Below are 17,710 nucleotides of genomic sequence, written 5' to 3' on the forward strand. Positions count from 1 at the left end.
CAAGTTTCTGAGATTTTGTTATTTCGTCTCAACATTTTGAAAATCAAAATGTGGCAGTTGGTCTTTAAAAGTAGATCTATATATATATATATATATATATATATATATATATATATACATACATATATATATATATATATATATATATATATATATATATATATATATATATATATATATATATATATATATATATATATATATATATATATATCTATATATCTGTATATATATATTTATATACACATATATACACATACACACACATACACACACACACACACACACACACACACACACACACACACACACACACATATATATATAGATATAGATATAGCTCTATATATATATATATATATACACACACACACACACACACACACATATATATATATATATGTGTGTGTGTGTGTGTGTGTGTGTGTGTGTGTGTGTGTGTGTGTGTGTATACACACATCATACACAATTACATGAATACATACACAGACACACACGCACACCAATATAAACAAATAAAAATGCAGAGTGAGGATTGCAATAGTTGTATATATAAAGAAAGACGACGTACTTTAACTAAACTTATATTGATTCTTTTTTTCAGCACAACTGCAGTGATAAGTTACTACTTGGTGACAGGATGGATATGCAGCTTACTGTTATGGACAGTTGTAGGCAGCACACAGCATTCAGTGCTAGGCTCATGACATACCTATGAACAACATGTAAATGTGGAAAAATATGCAAAAAGTGCCTGTAATAAGCATTACAGTGGTCATATTGCTATTTACATAGAGTGGTTTACAAAGGAAGTCTGACAAATGTAGGCAGAATCATATGAAAAGCAATACTGTAGTAACATAGTGACCATAAATCAAGTAACCACATAGATGATCCAACCTAATAATGAGACTTTGAGATAATAGTTGTTTCTCTGTTGATAGACAGCTTAAGGATGTCACCACCATTAATTTGCATATTGCTCAGAAATCTTTTTCACATAGCTATAACAATGTCCTTATATCAGCTATATAAGTTAGTACTATGTATTCCCAGCTTAGAGATAGACAAGTGTATTTATGGTATACCTTCCACATAGTGTACAATTGTACAAGAGTCACCACATGTACTACATAGGTTGAAAATACCTTTGTTACAATTGTGAAACTTTTTGAAATTTTTAATTGGTACTGTAATACTATTTTGCGGTGGTGCAGCGGTAGTGTTGTTGCCTCACAGCAAGAGGTTCTCCCGTTTGATTCTTGGGTTGGGAGTGCCTTCTGTCTGGAGTCTGCATGTCCTCCACGCAGTCGAGTGGGCGTTCGAAAGACATGTGTTGAATGGGTGTGCTTTTGTTGAAGGTTGGGTGTCAGGCTGGCAACTTGACACCATAAAAAAAAACAACTGCCAATCATTAGCACACTGGAGTTCTGCTGTGGCAACCCCTAACCGGGAAAAAGCCGAAAGACAAACAACAACAACAAATGTAATACTTAGACTATTAGTTTGTCATGGGTTTTTTTTGTTTTTAGTGGTTGGTTACTTATCTGTATGTTTTAAGTTTCCTTTACAATGTAACAAGGTAGCTATCTCTATTAGTAACTATTGATGTCCTTATATTCATCACTGCAGTATTCATACTTATGGGATTCCCTGCCATGACGTCTACCAAAGCCTGCCATTGCTTTAAGGTACTCTCAATGTCACCTCGAGATGTGTAGGGCATAAAGGTGATGTTCAAGCATACCATCCTCAGAACTTATTAGCTGCCAGTCCAAACACTATTTTTAACTGTTGGTCTGTTTGCCTCTATTTTTTGCCGTTTTTTTCTGTATGTTGGAATTCCGGTCATTACTCCTGTTTGCTGAAGTCCTCACCATTGCAGATAAGTACCCAGTTGCGGGTTTTGTTCTTTTCTTGAGTTTTTGTGCTGTTTGGGGGGGGGGGTTAATGTCACGCAGGAAGGGTAAATCCGGTGTGGGAGACAGAGTCCCCTTAAAGGCCGCCATGATAACCATACATCTTCGATTTGTCGGGTGTTTGTCCCAAAACCCCTTCATAGTAGACTTTCTTCCCTTTTGCTGTATCTTGAGAACCAGCATCTTAAGCTTCTTGCTAAAGATACTATGAATGGAACTTCCTGCCCCAAAAGGTAGCCATCAGGGAAGAAGAAGTTGAAAAAGGTGAGACTGGAATCTTCTGCTGTTCCGCCTCTGCCAGGTGTTTCTCCTGAGTACTTAGAAACCCAGAGACTCATCTGGCTGTGTTGTCAGATTTCTGTGCTGCATCCAGGTTGTAGGACAGTGAGGATCTTGTGGGCAGCATGTCCGATGATGCTTTGCAGGTGTCCATTTCAGGGATTCAAGGGAAACCACGGTTGATTGTTTCCAAGAGGTCTAGGGGGTTCTGCAGTTTCTTTTTAGGGAAGAAGTTCCTACTACAGTTGTGGAATGCCATCCTGAGTCAGAGCCTTCTCAGTTTTCCAGGACAGATGATCCCTTAAAAAAGAAACAGAAAACTAAACATGTTACTTCTGCTCCTAGGGACACACAAAATGAGTGGCATGCCTTTACTCAAGGGTTATTTAATGCTTTACTGTTGTTAAGGCCTTTTTAAGGGGTTTTGGTTCCTGCTCCTCCTTGGTCCTCTTCTTCACCTAAAAGGGCCAGGGAATTGAATTCATCTGAGGAAGAGTTGGATTCTGATGAAGAACCCCTTACTTATTCTACCCAGATTCCTTCTCCTTTGGACTATGAGTCTGAGGAGGAGGAATCTAATAGACCAGATACTCCTTCTGAAGAAATTTGCTTTGGAGATACAATCTCTAGGATGATGGAATTTTTAAGTGGGATTGTGCCCAGGTTTCTGATATCTATAAGAGTTACTATGAGTTACTGCAGATGGAATCTCCTAAACCTGCGGCTATTCCGCCTGTCTTGCCTGCTTTACTGGATGTTTCTTTCCAGTGCCACTAAAGCACCTGATTCTCTGCCCCTGCTCCCAAGACATCTGTTAGGTTTTATAGGGTGCCTGAGAATTGTTCCTTTTTGTTCAGATGTCCTGCTGCTGACCCCTATGTGGTGTCTGTAGCATCTGATAAGTTGTCTCAACTGCTTTCTTCACCCAAGTTACTGCCTTCTGACAAGGACAGCAGAACCATGAACTGGCTAGGTAAGAAGGCTTATACTTCGGCTACTCTAGCTTTTAGGGCTATTAATTATCAGACCCATGTATCTAGGTATGTGTTGGCTCTTCTTTCTCAGGCTTGGCAGCTTTTTTTCTGATCTTCCAGACTCTGAGAGTAAATCTTCTCCTCTTTATTTGCTAGGGACTGCCTCTCAAGTAGTTTGTCATTCTATCAAATGTAGTTATGATGCAGTGGATACCTCTTCTAGGGCTGCTGCTTTTGGTTCAGTATTGAGGATGTATTTTTGGCTTAGGCTTCAACCTTTACCCAGTGATCTTAAGGCTAAGTTGATGAATGCTCCTCTGGATAATAAACTTTTGTTTGGGGATGCAGCTGCTGGTTTGGTTAAGTCTCTTCAGGACAAGGAGAAGGACTTACTGTGCCTAAATTTAAGCCAGACTTTTACCCTTCTAAGCCAACCTTTGTTCACAGGCAATCTTGCCTTCCTACTAAAGGTAAAAAGGGTGGTAAATGGGCTCCTCTTGCTAAGGCCACTCAGACTGCAGCGATTCAAAAGCCTTCATTTCCTGACAAACCAGGTACTGACTATCCAGCTGTTCCCAGCCACATTCCTCTTTCTCTTCACCTTTCTCTTTTTCTTCCTGTTTGGCTTTGAATCACCCAGGATTATTGGGTTCTGTCAGTCATTCATCAGGGGTACTTCATGCTGTGGATTTCCCATCCTCCTTTGATGGGCATTCCTCAGCCTCCTCAGGAACAACTTCCTTTTTCCCAGAGGTTCTTTCAGATCTCCTCTCTCAGGGTACTATTCAAGAGGTGCCTGTGTCTCAAAGAGGGAAGGGGTTTTATTCAAGACTGTTTATAGTGCCCAGAAAAGGGAGTACTTGGAGACCAGTTCTAGACCTCTCTCATCTAAACAGTTTTCTGAAGGTACCTTCCTTTCAGATGTTGTCCCTTCAGACCGTGTTTCCTCCCTTGCTCCCTCAGGCCTTTCTGGTGTCTCTGGATCTCAAGGATGGTTATCTCCATATTCTGATCCATTCTCTTTTCAGGAAGTTTTTGCATTTATTTGCTGTGTCCTGGCATTTTCAGTTCTGTGCTTTGCCCTTTGGCCTTTCTACTGCCCCAAGGGTGCTCGCCAAATGGCTCACTCTTGTAATTGCTTTTTGCAGGCTTCAAGGGAACCAACTTTTTCCTTACTTAGACCTGCTGATTCAGACATCCTCTCCAGAGGTCCTTTTGCAAGATCTTCATTTTACCATTTCTCTTCTTCAGAGCCTGGGGTTCATGATAAACTTCAAAAAGTCTTCCCTGACTCCTTCTCAGGATCATGTCTTTCTGAGTTTCAAGATTAGGATGGTGCCAATGCTGGCATCCCTGCCTCATCCAAGGGCCTTAATTACTTTCAAATTCTTCTTCCTCTGGTGTCTGTTACAGCCAGGAAGTTTCTGTGAGTTCTGGATTTCATGGCTTCCACCATTCTGATGCTCCCTCTGGCCAAACTCCACATAAGGAAATTCCAGTAGTTTCTGAAATCAGTGTGGCTTCAACATATGCATCCTCTAGACTTTACAGTTCCTCTTCTCCCTTGTCTCAAGAATAAACTTCTGTGGTGGATTCAGCAGTTGTCTCTGAATCCTGGGCTCCCTTTTCATCCTCCTCTTCCCTCTCAGGAGCTGTTCACTGATGCTTCAGATGTGGGATGGTGAGAAACATTTGACTCCTTGAAGGTAGAGTGAGTGTGGTTACCTCATCAGCAGAAGCAGCACATCAACATCAAAGAGATGAGAGCTGTTAGGCTGGCTCTTCAGGCCATTCATCCTGTTTTCTCTCCAGGACCTCTCAAGGTATTCACAGTTATGTGGTATGTCAACAATCGGGGGTGGGGGGCAAGATCTTAACTTCTTTGTCAGCTGGCACTTCTGGTATGGGATCTGGCAGTCAAGTATCAAGTGACTCTTCAGGCAGTTTATATTCCTTCAGATCAGAACACTGTGGCAGACACTCTGAGCAGGTCCTTCATTCAGTCCTATGAATGGATGCTTCACTGGGATGTGTTTCTGGACATTGTTCACCAGTGGGGTACTCTTCAAATAGATCTCTTTGCCTACCCTCTGAACAGACACCTTCCTCTGTTTTGTGCCATAGTCCCAGGTCCTCTGGTGTGGAAGGTGGACATTCTCTCATTTTCTTGGAAGGAGATGTTTATACATTCCCTCCCCTTCCTCACATTCTGAGAGTCCTGTTCAAGATTCAGCAGGATGCACCCAAAATCTTGTTGGTGACTCCCTTTTGGCCATGATAGCACTGGTTCCCTCTACTTCTTTCTCTAGCCAAGGGCAATCATCACAAGTTACCTCACAGGGTGGATCTAATCACACAAGACAGGATATCTCTCATCCATCCCCACCTGCCAACACTTCAGCTGACAATGCGGGTGATAGGGTTTTGATTCCTCATAGACATCTTTTTTTTGAGGACATGCTGCAGGTCCTGCAAGAGGCCAGGAAACCTACTACGAGGAAATCCTACTTATCTAAATGGAAGAGGTGTTCTATTTGGTGTCTGTCTCATAACATGGACCCACTTACTGTGAATGTTCCTTTGGGTCTCCCTTATTTGTGTGAGTTGCTCAATGCTGGTTTGGCCTACTCTTCTGTTAAGACCCACTTATCAGCTCTTTTTGCTGGTCTACCTTTAACTCCTCCGTTAGCTTCTAAATTTGAGGCTAAGCTGTTTCTTAAAGGCTTCTTTAATATTAGACCTCCCAGGAAGCCTGTTCCACTTCCCTGGGATCTTAATTTCATTCTAGAGAAATTGGCTCAGGCTCCTTTTGGGCCTGCTGTTTCAGCTTCCTTGCAACATTGTTCTTGGAAGACAGTTATTTTGTTAGCTCTTACTTCTGCCAAATGGGTGTCTGAGTTGCAAGCCCTTATGGCTTGTCTGCCTTTTTTGATATTCCATGAGGACAGGATGTCCTTGCATACTAATCCTTCTTTTATGCCCAAGGTGGTTAATGAGTTGTCACTTAAGTCTTTTAATTTGCCTACTTTTTTTCCCTCTCTCAATCTGACAGTGAGAAGGTGCTGCATACCTTAGATGTGCATATACAGCTCAGATTGTATTTGGATAAGACTAAAGCTATCAGAAAATCTGATCAGTTGTTTCCTTCCTTTCATCTTAGATCTTTAAGACTGGCTGTTTCCAAGCAAACTATTTCTACTTGGATTTCAAAAGCTATTTCGTTTTGTAACACTTTTCTTGGTGAATGCCTTCCTTTTTCTGTAAAGGTGCATTTCACTAGAGCTGTAGCTTCTTCTGGTGCTTTTTTCAAGGGCTCAGACAGTAATTCTATTCTTGAAGCAGCTACCTGGACTTCTGTGCATACTTTTACCAAATACTACAAGCTGAATGGTATTTCCAGAGCCAGAGCTGATTTTGCCTATGCCATTCTTCATGGCTTCATAGAGGGCTCTACTGCTGCTTCCTCCTCCCAAGTTTCTTTTTCAGCTTTGGCACTCTCCTATAAGTTAGGAATACTGCAGAGGTGAATGTTAAAGACATAGTACATTTGTGTAAAATATTACCATAATGATAGATTCCTTGCCTTCACCACTGCAGTAATTACACCCTCCCTCCATCCCTCTAGTCTTTTTTTCCTTCCTGGATGTGCAGGTTCTCTTTGGTTTTCCTTGGACTGCTGTTCCTACTGTGGCAATCAGTTCTGAGGATGGTACACCTGAATGTCAACTTTATGACCTACACTATGCGAGGAGTGTTTAGGTGATGTTCAGTGTACCTTAAAGCAATGGTAGGCTTTGGTAGAATGGCCAGACCAGGGAATCCCATAAGTTATGAATACTGCAGCAGTGAAGGTAAGGACATAGGTTCATAGGTGTGTACTAGGCTAATGCCCCTGGAGCCTTTACAAGCCTAGCACATAGAAGTGCCCTGGCATCATGCCGCCTGACGTTAGTTCGCAGTGCATCTATCAAGTACAGCCACTGGAGTGATCCTCAGGGTGAACTTGCTATTACCCATCCACTCATCAAGATTTCTCTGGAAGAAGAACAGTGAAGTGCTCTGCTTGACATGTATGAGAAGTCTGTACCAGAGTATGGGCAGTCTCTGGGTGAGTAACCTGTCCCTCCAGCATGTTCTGTTGGTTGTGGTAATGAGGTTCAGATCTCTGGAGTGTGTGGTGCAGAAGGATTGGGATTTCTTTAAAGGTAGCATTTCTAACAGAACTGGGTTAGACATGGCTTTGTAAGTCAAGCAGAGATCACCTCTAAGTAGGCAATATGAGACAGAGAATAGCTGGAGTCTTTTGAGTCTGTCCGTGTAGGACATGTGTTTAATGCCTAAGATCCTCTTCGTGAGGTACTTCTGTGGCCTCTCCAGCTGTTGCAGGTGTCTAGTGAGATACATGCCAAATGGGGCATTATACTCAACGATTGGTCTAATGAGGGAAGAGTAGAGAGAGATGATGACCTCTTTCTTCCTGGAAGCAAAACCCTTGGTAATGAGATGTGCCACATAGAAGGACATTCTGACCACAGTGGCAATGTGGTGGTCAAAGGAGAGCTTGCTGTCAACCTGCCTCCCCAGATCTCTTATAACGCCTTCAGTGTTCAGTGGGCTCCCATCGATGTGGTAATTAGTGGGAACTGAATTTTTACTAAAGGAGATGACAAAATTTTTTTTTGGCGTTAGGCTTAAGGCCATGGTTTCGATACCAGTTATTGGTCTCAGTGAGGACTTTCTCTAGGATGTCTGCATCATTGGGGAGTTAATAATGGCTCCCAACTTGCAGTTGTTTGTGAACTTCGTCAGCCAGAGTCCCTTTGTGTTGGCCTGGACTTCTGAGAAGTATATGCCAAACAGGAGGGGACCCAGGACTGATCCCTGTGGGACTCCACTCGTGACTGGTCAGCTGTCTGACTTGGAGTTTGCTGCTTTCACACTGTATGTTCTATCTGTGAGACAATTTGCAACCCACCTAGTGATGTAGGGGTTGATGCCTAGTTTGGTGAGTTTATCAATAATTCCCAAATGAGAAATGGTATCAAAGGCCTTGGCCAGACTGAGGTAGGCTGTATGCACTGCCTTACTTTCATCCACAGCCCTGGTGACTGACTCAAAGAAGTCAACTAGATTGAGCAGGCATGATCTCCCTATCACAAAGCCAAACACAGTGGGATCCAGAGTTTAGAGATTTCCTATATCTTTGTTAATCATGTCCATGATGATATGCTCCATAGCTTTATATATCAGACTTGTCAGGCTAATGGGACGATAATTCCCAGGGTCTGTAGCCGCTCCCCCTTTATGGAGAGGGATAACTGTAGCAGTGCACAATTCGGTAGGGAAAAAGCCTGAGGAGAGGCTGAGACTGAACACGGCACACAGATGTGGTGCAAGTTCACTTTGTAGTTCATGTAGAACACAGCCAGGGATATTATCAGGTCCCATGGAACCTGTATTCTTAGCCTTAGACAATGCAGCTTTAACCTGTGCTGCAGTAATGCTGGGTGCCTGGCATTTTTCTGGTATTGTGATTGGTCCTTTGCGGGGGGGGTAAAGCTGGCACTGAATCTGTTGGCCAGTATGTTGGCAATATCTGTTGGCTCAGCATAGTAGGTAACATTGTGCAGTAACTCAGAGCAAATCTGGGTACTGCCGTGGAGGTTCTTGATATAACTATAGAAGGCTTTGTGATTGTTTTTTAGTGTCTGCCGCAATTCTGCCTTCATAGCGGGCCTTAGAGGATTTGATGAGGGATCTCAACTTTTTGTTGAGGCTAATAAGGGAGTTTTTCCAGTCTTGGGACTTCACCTTTTTCTGCAGCAGTTTCTTCCTTCTGTTATAGAGTTTATTAATGGCAGGGGACCACCAGATTGGCTTCCTTTTTTGGAGGAAAGTGTCTTGGTTCTGTTGGGTATGGCTTGTTCCATGCATTTATGTACATGTTCATAGAGTGCATTGGTGTATGATTCAGCAGTCATGCAGCTATTTTCCATTGGCATGGGTGCCTTGAAGTTACCCACCTCTGTTTTTAGGAGTCAAAAGTCAGCTTTGGAGAAAAATTTCAAGGTGGTTACCTTTGCAGGGGGGTGTGGGTGAGATGTGGATTTCCATGGTGATTAGTTTATGGTTAGATCTGACCAGGGAGGGATTGACTATTGGTTTAGAGCAATGGTCGCCCATGTTAGTTATAACCAGGTCAAGGATGTTGCTTCCTTTAGTGGGGGTCAGAATGAGCTGGTCCAGTGCATTGGAACTGATGAATTCCAGAAAGTGTTGGGTCAGTGAATTGGTGCTTGAGAAGTTTTCCCAGTTGATGGAGGGGTATTTGTTTCCTAGTATGAGAGTGTTGGGTTGGACCTTGATAGATTCCAGGGTGCTTAGGAACATGGTGTCAGGGTCAAGGGACTTGGTTGGGGACCTGTAGCAGGCTGTGACCTGGATCGTCATCTTACCCAATGTTAGTTGTACCTGAAGTATCTCAGATTAGTAATGCTGGGCTACAAGTCTAAAGGAGTGCATATTTTTATGGCTATGGAGACACCACCTCCTTTGGACCTTTCATCTATGTTTCAAGGCTGAAAGGTGTGGAATAAGTTATAACTTGGTAGTGCAGGGGTGCTTTCTGCTGCTTTTAACAAGGTCTGCATTACAGTACAAATGTCGATGTTCTCCATTTTGAGGAGTGCTTCGAGTGAGTGCATCTTGAGATTTAGAGTAATAGCATTGAGCAGCATGACCCTCAGATTGCATTTATTTATAGCTCTTATGGTGGTAATTTGGTCTTTTGAACACCGCCTAAAAAGGCACTATAGAGGTGGCAAGAGCCTTAGCCAGTACCTGGAAAACCAGGGATGACAGATGCAGGCCATCTCTGGCAAAGCATCGAGGTCTGTCAATCATGTCATCCCAAGCAGACAGATACTGGATCCCCTTAGAATGACACCAGAAACTTAGCCAATTGTTGAAGTCAATCATTTTTTGTTTGTACTGCTGTATCATTCTGGGTTATGGTAGTATACTGCTCAGGGCTAGTGTCATACCTGCCTGGGCTACACCATGTCTCTTTTCATGTAGTCCAGGGAGGTGCATCTCAGGTCATTCACACCCACATGGACAATGACAGAGCCATACTTGTACTTGTTGTGGAGTGACCTGAGTGCATGTGTTATGTGTTGGATTCTGGCACCTGATAGACAGCTGACTTTACTTTCTCCTTATTCAACCTAGTGAGTGGGACATCGGTGTGCCACACTATTGATTCACCTATGATTAATGCATTGGACAAGGTGTTTAGCCTTAGGGGCTTAGGTTGAGGGGCACACTGCGGAGGTAAGCTATTATTCTGTGGTTTGTGTTGTATTGTGGTGGTCAAGTGTTTTCTTTCTTGGAGGTCTCTGCTGTTTGGGTAAATTTCTATTGAGAACATCTGTGAAGGTGGGTGTGTGGTTTGTGTTTTTATGTGAGAGCTGTGATAGTGGGTGTTCTGGAGGGCTATGTGTTCCATGTGGTGTGGTGCAGGTATTGACCTTCTCCTTTTGACCAGCTAGTCCGGTCTTAAGTGGAGAGAGCATAACTTCCCATTTGGTGATATACATGCATCTCTCACAAGTCTGTGTGTTGGGAGGTAAGAGGAGAGGGTTGTCTGTGTACATGACGCAATTACTACACTGCCTCAGAATGCCCAAGTGCACCAGGTTAATAGGAGAAAGCACAGGGAACTGCCCTTTAATCATGCCAGGAGGGGTGGTCATAACTACTAAGTACGGGAGCTATTTCCATGAAGAATGACTAGTGCTGATGGCACTTAGGTGTGCTACAATAATTGCTACAAACAAAGTGCAAAGTGATTAGGCTATTTGAAGTGTAAGAGAGAAAGAACTAGCACAATCTTACATCTACCATTATAGTAAGATTTTACACAGCTATACTTTTACAAGAACAATATTTAGTAGCAGTGACTGCATAGATAATGCATGGTTTTGGCAATTTTATACCAATCACCACGAAACAAGCACCACACAGAACTATTCTCAGATTAACAGTAAAACCATAATACTGTTATTCTTATAGTTATTCTTTGACTGTATGCTATATAACCTGGTGGGAGGGTGACATAATGGTTAAGGTGCTTACCTTAGAAATGCAAGGTGCAGGGTTTAATTCTCACTGGGGTAATTGGCTAGGCTTAAAGTAGTCCATGAGGGCAGTTAGCCTAGTAATAATCTATGAATCTATGAACTGATTTAAATTTCAGTGACAGCACTGTGTGTTTGCACAGTGTGCGGTGTATCCATAATGTGCTATACTAACATATGGTGCCAAAAAGTATACTCTGAATACATATTAGGATACCATTATATGTTAACAGGTCATGTATGTATGTATCTAACAAAGACTTGTGGGTAATAGGCAGACTACAGCTGAACATCTCTATATTGCACCTCCTTATTTAGATATAGAAGTCCAAGTGGATGCATGAATTAACACATCTGTACTTTGAACTGTCTGCCAGACAACTTCATATAAAAAGAGAATTCCCACATAACACAAAGAATGGGAACTCCAACTTTTATGTTACAAATAGCACATCAGTGATACTGCAGTTAATATGACAACACACAATTCCTTTCTAACTGCAGTACACTGCAGTTAATTATGCAAACATGTTACCTATCTATAACAGTAATAATCAATGCATTGTTACCCAGAACATGTTGTATAAGGGTTATAATCAGGTCTCCAGTTGTAAGAATGTTATTATGTGAGATGTGAATGCCTAGAAAGTCCCCCAGTGAGCGAAAATTGAAAGGTGAATTTTGGCATCCATGTAAAGAACACATAGTTGTTGTTGTGTCTTTCGGCTTTTCCCGGTAAAGGGTCGCCACAGCGGAACTCCGGTCCACGAATGATTGGTAGTTGATTTTTACGTGCCGAGTTACCAGCCCTGATGCACAACCTTCAACGAAGGTACACCCATTCACGCATGTCTCCACGCAGAAGACGGAAGACGCTCTAGCTGAGAATCGAACCGGACAGTGTCTTACTGTGAGGCGACAACGCTACCGCAGCACCACCACCACAGGTTTGTAAAGAACACATAGTAATTGGTTATAATCATTAAGATCCAATCATAACTCTTGGTAGTGCATGGAGTTTTATCTATGCCATGTGCTACCAGTTAAAAAAGAAAAAAATGCAACATATTTTACCAGCTTTGAAAGCCAGTAAAACATTTAGAGAGTGCTGTCTCAACAGCAAGTAAATATAAGTGGAGGAAAAAAAATCAGGAACAGTTTTTAAATACTGCTCTAATTTAAATAAGCTACTTACAGACTGATGTCTGTAAACTTCCATGGACAGAATGAAAAAGGAGGCCAGATATTCAGGGACAGTTTAGAGTGAAGGGACATCCCTTCTATGAAACCCAACCATAACAGCACTTTACACACATCTGAAAGCTTTGATATGGTCAGGTCTCCTGCTACAGAAGCAGTTTACAGGTTTGTTTGTTTTTTTTCCATTTTCGGAGTGTACTCATTGTGCTCCATGCAGTACAATGCCTTAATAGTCATTGCACATATGTTGCTATATCATCAGGTAACCATAATGCATGTTGAACATATCTTGTATTAACTGTGTATGCCACTGCTGTCAGTACATTGTGTATGACGTGTCTACTTTCATACAGTCATATGAATTTTCTACAAGTATGCAACACTGGCTTGTAGTTATTTGGGTAATGTGTTAACCACAACTGTGAATGCTACTTACTAAGTTCCCTACATGTACAGCTACTTTTTACCAGCATGACAAAACCTTTCATAACAGTATAGTTTCTGGGACTATTCAAGTGTGATATGTGAATGTATTGTTACAGCTTTACAATCCATTGCATTAGTAGCATGTATGAACCATTACTGATGAGCTGTTACATGGTACACTGTTCAATACTGTACACACATATGCTTACACTGCTCAGATTCCTGCCTTTCAGATAAATGCTGTATGTGTGTCAAGGCATGACCATAATCCAGTGATGGTGAACCTATGACACGTGTCAAATGTGACATGCCACAACATTTTGGGTGACACACCAGCATTCACCAACACCCGAGTTACCAAAGAAACTGGTTTTGCATTTGTTGCTTATGTGAAGTGCATTGAATTATTTTGTGCCAGAAGCCAGGTCAACAACACTGCTGCAGGGGTAAGGAAGCTATTAACCTCAACGACTACTTCAGTATACTTTGTCAATAGAGTCTGCAAAGGGCAGTGCTGACATTGTTTTCTCTTTGTGGTTACACTTCTGCAAAGGGCAAGTAGTCTGCATTTTTAGGAGTGTGCTCTATTACAGTCCTCTCAACTGTCCCTCTTAATCCCTGCTAAAACTGGAAACTTTTTACACTTAATAATGACAGTAATTGGATTTATCAACTAATTTTACTTTAGGAAATGTATATTAATTCATGTTCATTTTTTTCTGACAGTGTCTCAGATTAATAGTGTTAGTAGTTTAAAACTGTCAGTGTCTCTTATTTCTAGATTTGTCTCTGATTCTGTTGAGATTTATCCCTGATGTATTAAGAGCCATGATCTTTTATTTATTTATTTAATTTATTTTATTTTTTTGTTTGTTTGTGGGGGCCGACACGCAAGCAGAATCAAGTTAGGCATTTTGTGAATGTTTGACATGCCATACCCAAAAGGTTCACCATCACTGCCATAGTCCATGACACTTTAACCACCTGTGATATTCTACACATATCTGTAAAGTCCAGGTTTCTGTAACTCGTCTCATCTCTCATTTTGGTGATAAGTCTTGCATCATATGCACATTCTTCTGAAAGAGTGATTTTTTTTTTCAAATTCATGGAGGTTTCATATGCTGGGAATGTGTGTCTCTCCTAAGCTCTCCTGTACCTCATAGTGCAGTTATTCAGCATCACTCCAGTGTTTAACCCCTATGTACTGGAGTCAGGAAGATAGTGAGTCTTAAAACTGTTACTTATGCTCATGGAGGAAGGTATAAAACAGTGTAAAGAGGACCTAACCCTGTATGCTGGCATCATATAGAAAGACATTCTGATTTATTAGGCATTGGCCCCTCATTAGGTGTGTCCCTGTCCCCTCCTGAAGTGACAATACCATCTCATGGCCTGCCATTCACCCTAGTCTAGCTGCTGTTCATGTTTCCAATATTGCCCATGGCCACAAGGACCATCTGCCTCACTCCAGCATATTTTCATTATCTCTCCCCTCAAGTAGGTGTGAGCAGGCATAGCCTCATAACTTCTTTTCCTGCCAAGCCAACTCCTACATGTGTCTGGGCTGCATAACGAACTGCGGTCTGGGCCATTGTCAGGGCTTAATCCATGTATGTCAGTATAGCTGTCTGACTTTGCAGGACCTACAGGCTTTGGTACATTGGATCAGCGAGTGTTTGTGAAAACTGGCACTGTGTGCTATCTGTCCCTGGCAAGCAGCACCTTTTGGAGAGAATAAGATTCTAAAACATTGCATATTAATGAGGCCCATTAGTGGTGTATAGCATTGGAGAGATAAATACAGTGGCCAACATGTCATACAAGTCTGTAGTATTCAGAGACACATGGATTTATAGGATTATTCCTTCTATATAGGGAGGTATTGCAATTGCCTAATACCAGGGTATGCACAGTTTACTATATTATATCACATATGCTGGGCTGTATCACATTTTAGATATGTGCTGTATATGTATATGAGTGTAATGCCCCCACTTGTTTTTGAAGAGCACTTTTGCATGGAAGGCACAGTCTGCATATTGTGATACTGCCGATTTTTCTGAGGGTTCCTTTGAAAACTGTTTAATGTAGATGTCAGTATTTAAACTGTGAAGTTTGTTGTGGGTACTAATGTATATTTTTCTACCTGTATATGATGTCTGTGTTTATATCATGTTCTCAGCACAGAAAGACATTTGTCATCCTCAGCTGTCCATGACAGCATGTTACATACCAGTACCACATGCAAGTAGCTGTGTATGTATATGGCTGTGTAGAAAAAATTAATCATTATTTTGTTCAGGTAGGGTATGCTTTTCTAGCTGTGGTGGTGGTGCTGCGGTAGCATTGCCACCTCACAGTAAGACGTTGTCATGTTTGATTCTAAGCTAAAGCGTCTTCTGTGTGGAGACATGCGTGAATGGGCGTACCTTCGTTGAAGGTTGTGCATCAGGCCTGGAAAGTCGGTACGTAAAAATCTACTGCCAATCATTAGCGGACCGGAGTTCCGCTGTGGCGACTCCCTAACTGGGAAAAGCCGAAAGATACAACAACAATGGTATGTTTTTCTATCAGACGCGCACACACACACACACACACACACACACACACACATATATATATATATATATATATATATGTATTATTTATTTATATAGATAGAGTGAGAGAGAGAGCTATCTCTCTCTCTCTCTCTATATATATATATATATATATATAAAATATAGACGGATATATAAATATAGATGGTGTGTGTGTGTGTGTGTGTGTGTGTGTGTGTGTGTGTGTGTGTGTGTGTGTGTGTGTGTATGTATGTACATATAACCCCTATTTAAGCAAAGCCAACATACATTGAATTAGCACACTAGATAAAAATGTCTTCTTAGTGTTACAGTTAATGTGCATATCATATATGAAAACTGTTTGTAACATTTCTCCTTTAATTACTCCGAAATGTTGGAGTACAACAGTAAAATAGTTTTTGCAATTCCCACTTGTATTTGTGCACATATATCCATAATGTAAGCAAAGCCATCATGCACTGCATTAGTCCTTTGGATAAATCTGTCTTGTCAATATTACTGTTGCTTTTCATAACACACATGAATACTGTTTATTACATTGCCCCTTTAATTACTTCAAAAAATTTGGAGAAGTACAGTGTAATACTTTTCAGAATCCCATCCTTAGTGCACACCAATTAAATCTTAGTTTGTTTTATGTATTTAAAGATGGGAACAAAAAATAAAACCCTTTATAGAATTAAAAACAATATGCCAAAATGTTTAGGCCCCCCAAAAATACAAACTCAAAATGAATTCCTACAGTTCTGTTAGAAGTTGCCAACACAAAACAAAATGCCATTCTCGAAATGAGGGCCTTTTGCTCTTTATGAAGATGAGAAAACCCCAATAAAACCAAACTTCTCCTGTTCACCCCTAATAAAACAAAATCTACCCCTCTACTTTCACTGTCTCATATAGGAATGGCACTGTCATCTCTCCTTCCACCCACACAAAACTCCTAGGAGTTGAAATTGACAACAACCTATCATTCGATCTACACATAGCACAAACCATTCAGAAAGTTCACAAAAAAATGGGAACCCTTTACAGGCACAAGAACTATCTCACATTGAAATCAAGAATCACCCTAGCTCAAACTCACCTCTTATCAACACTTACTTATGCTGCACCAATCCTAACCCATACTAGAAAAGCAGACCTAGACAAGTTAGAGTCATGCTATAACAAGATTGCCAAATTTGCCAACAATTCCCCCTTTAGAACTCATCACTGCCAAGTACTAAAAGAACTTCAGTGGCTTGAATTTCCTAACTTACTAATGTACAAACAACTATACTTCCGCGGTAGTGCAGCGGTAGCATTGTTGCCCCACAGCAAGAGGTTCTCCCATTCGATTCTCGGCAGGAGTGCAGGGAGTGCCTTCTGTCTGGAGTCTGCATGTCCTCCCCGCGGTTGGGTGGGCGTTCGAAAGACATGCGTAAGTGAGCATGCCTTCATTGAAGGTTGAATGTTGAGCTGGCACCTTGCCGTTCATCAAAATCTACTGCCAATCATTAGCGGGTTGGAGTTCCGCTGTGGCGACCCCTAACTGGGAAAAGCCGAAAGACAACAACAACTAATGTACAAAGAACTTACCTACGCCTTTATCAGCGGAAATGACTCAGAAAAAACTCCTGCCCTTAAACAGCTATTAACCCACCACTCTTCCTCTCCAGTCATCTAATAAACCTCCCCTCATTGTTACTACTGCTAGCAACACTGCAGGTAAAGCCCTATATTCCCACATCATAGCCAAGAAATGGAATAATCTCCCCACTAATATTACCTCTACTACAACAAACACAAACTTCAAAATATTACTCAGATCTCATCTTAGGACAACATAGATCTGCCCTGATATCACTTGACATTCTCTTTACCTTCTCTTCTCCTTAAAACAACTTCAGTCTAGAATTCACACTGTTCTACCTGCATAGGAATATTTACTCTTAGAATAAGTCTCATTGGTATGGGCGGCCACGGTGATGCAGCGGTTAGCGTTGCCACCTCACAGCAAGAGGTTTTCCGGTTCGATCCTCAGCTGGGGTGCCTTCTGTGTGGAGTCTGCATGTCCTCCCTGGGGTCGCGTGGGTTTCCTCCGGGTGCTCCGGTTTCATCTCAAAGGCATGCTGTAGGTGGATTGGAAACTCTAAATTGGCCCTAGGGGTGAGTGTGTGTGTACCTTCTGTGGAAGGTTGGGTGCCGGG

The 17,710-nt window shown here is 41.7% G+C and overlaps 1 protein-coding gene across 2 annotated transcripts in view; it reads left to right on the forward strand.

Annotated features, from left to right (window-relative positions):
• The window catches only part of PLCD1 (phospholipase C delta 1), a 1,599,641-nt gene that overhangs the window by 560,594 nt on the left and 1,021,337 nt on the right, over nt 1-17,710 (forward strand). The window lies entirely within an intron of this gene.

Source organism: Protopterus annectens, chromosome 3.part1, assembly GCF_019279795.1.
Source record: "Protopterus annectens isolate FY-2018-M chromosome 3.part1, PAN1.0, whole genome shotgun sequence".
Lineage (NCBI taxonomy): Eukaryota > Metazoa > Chordata > Ceratodontiformes > Protopteridae > Protopterus > Protopterus annectens.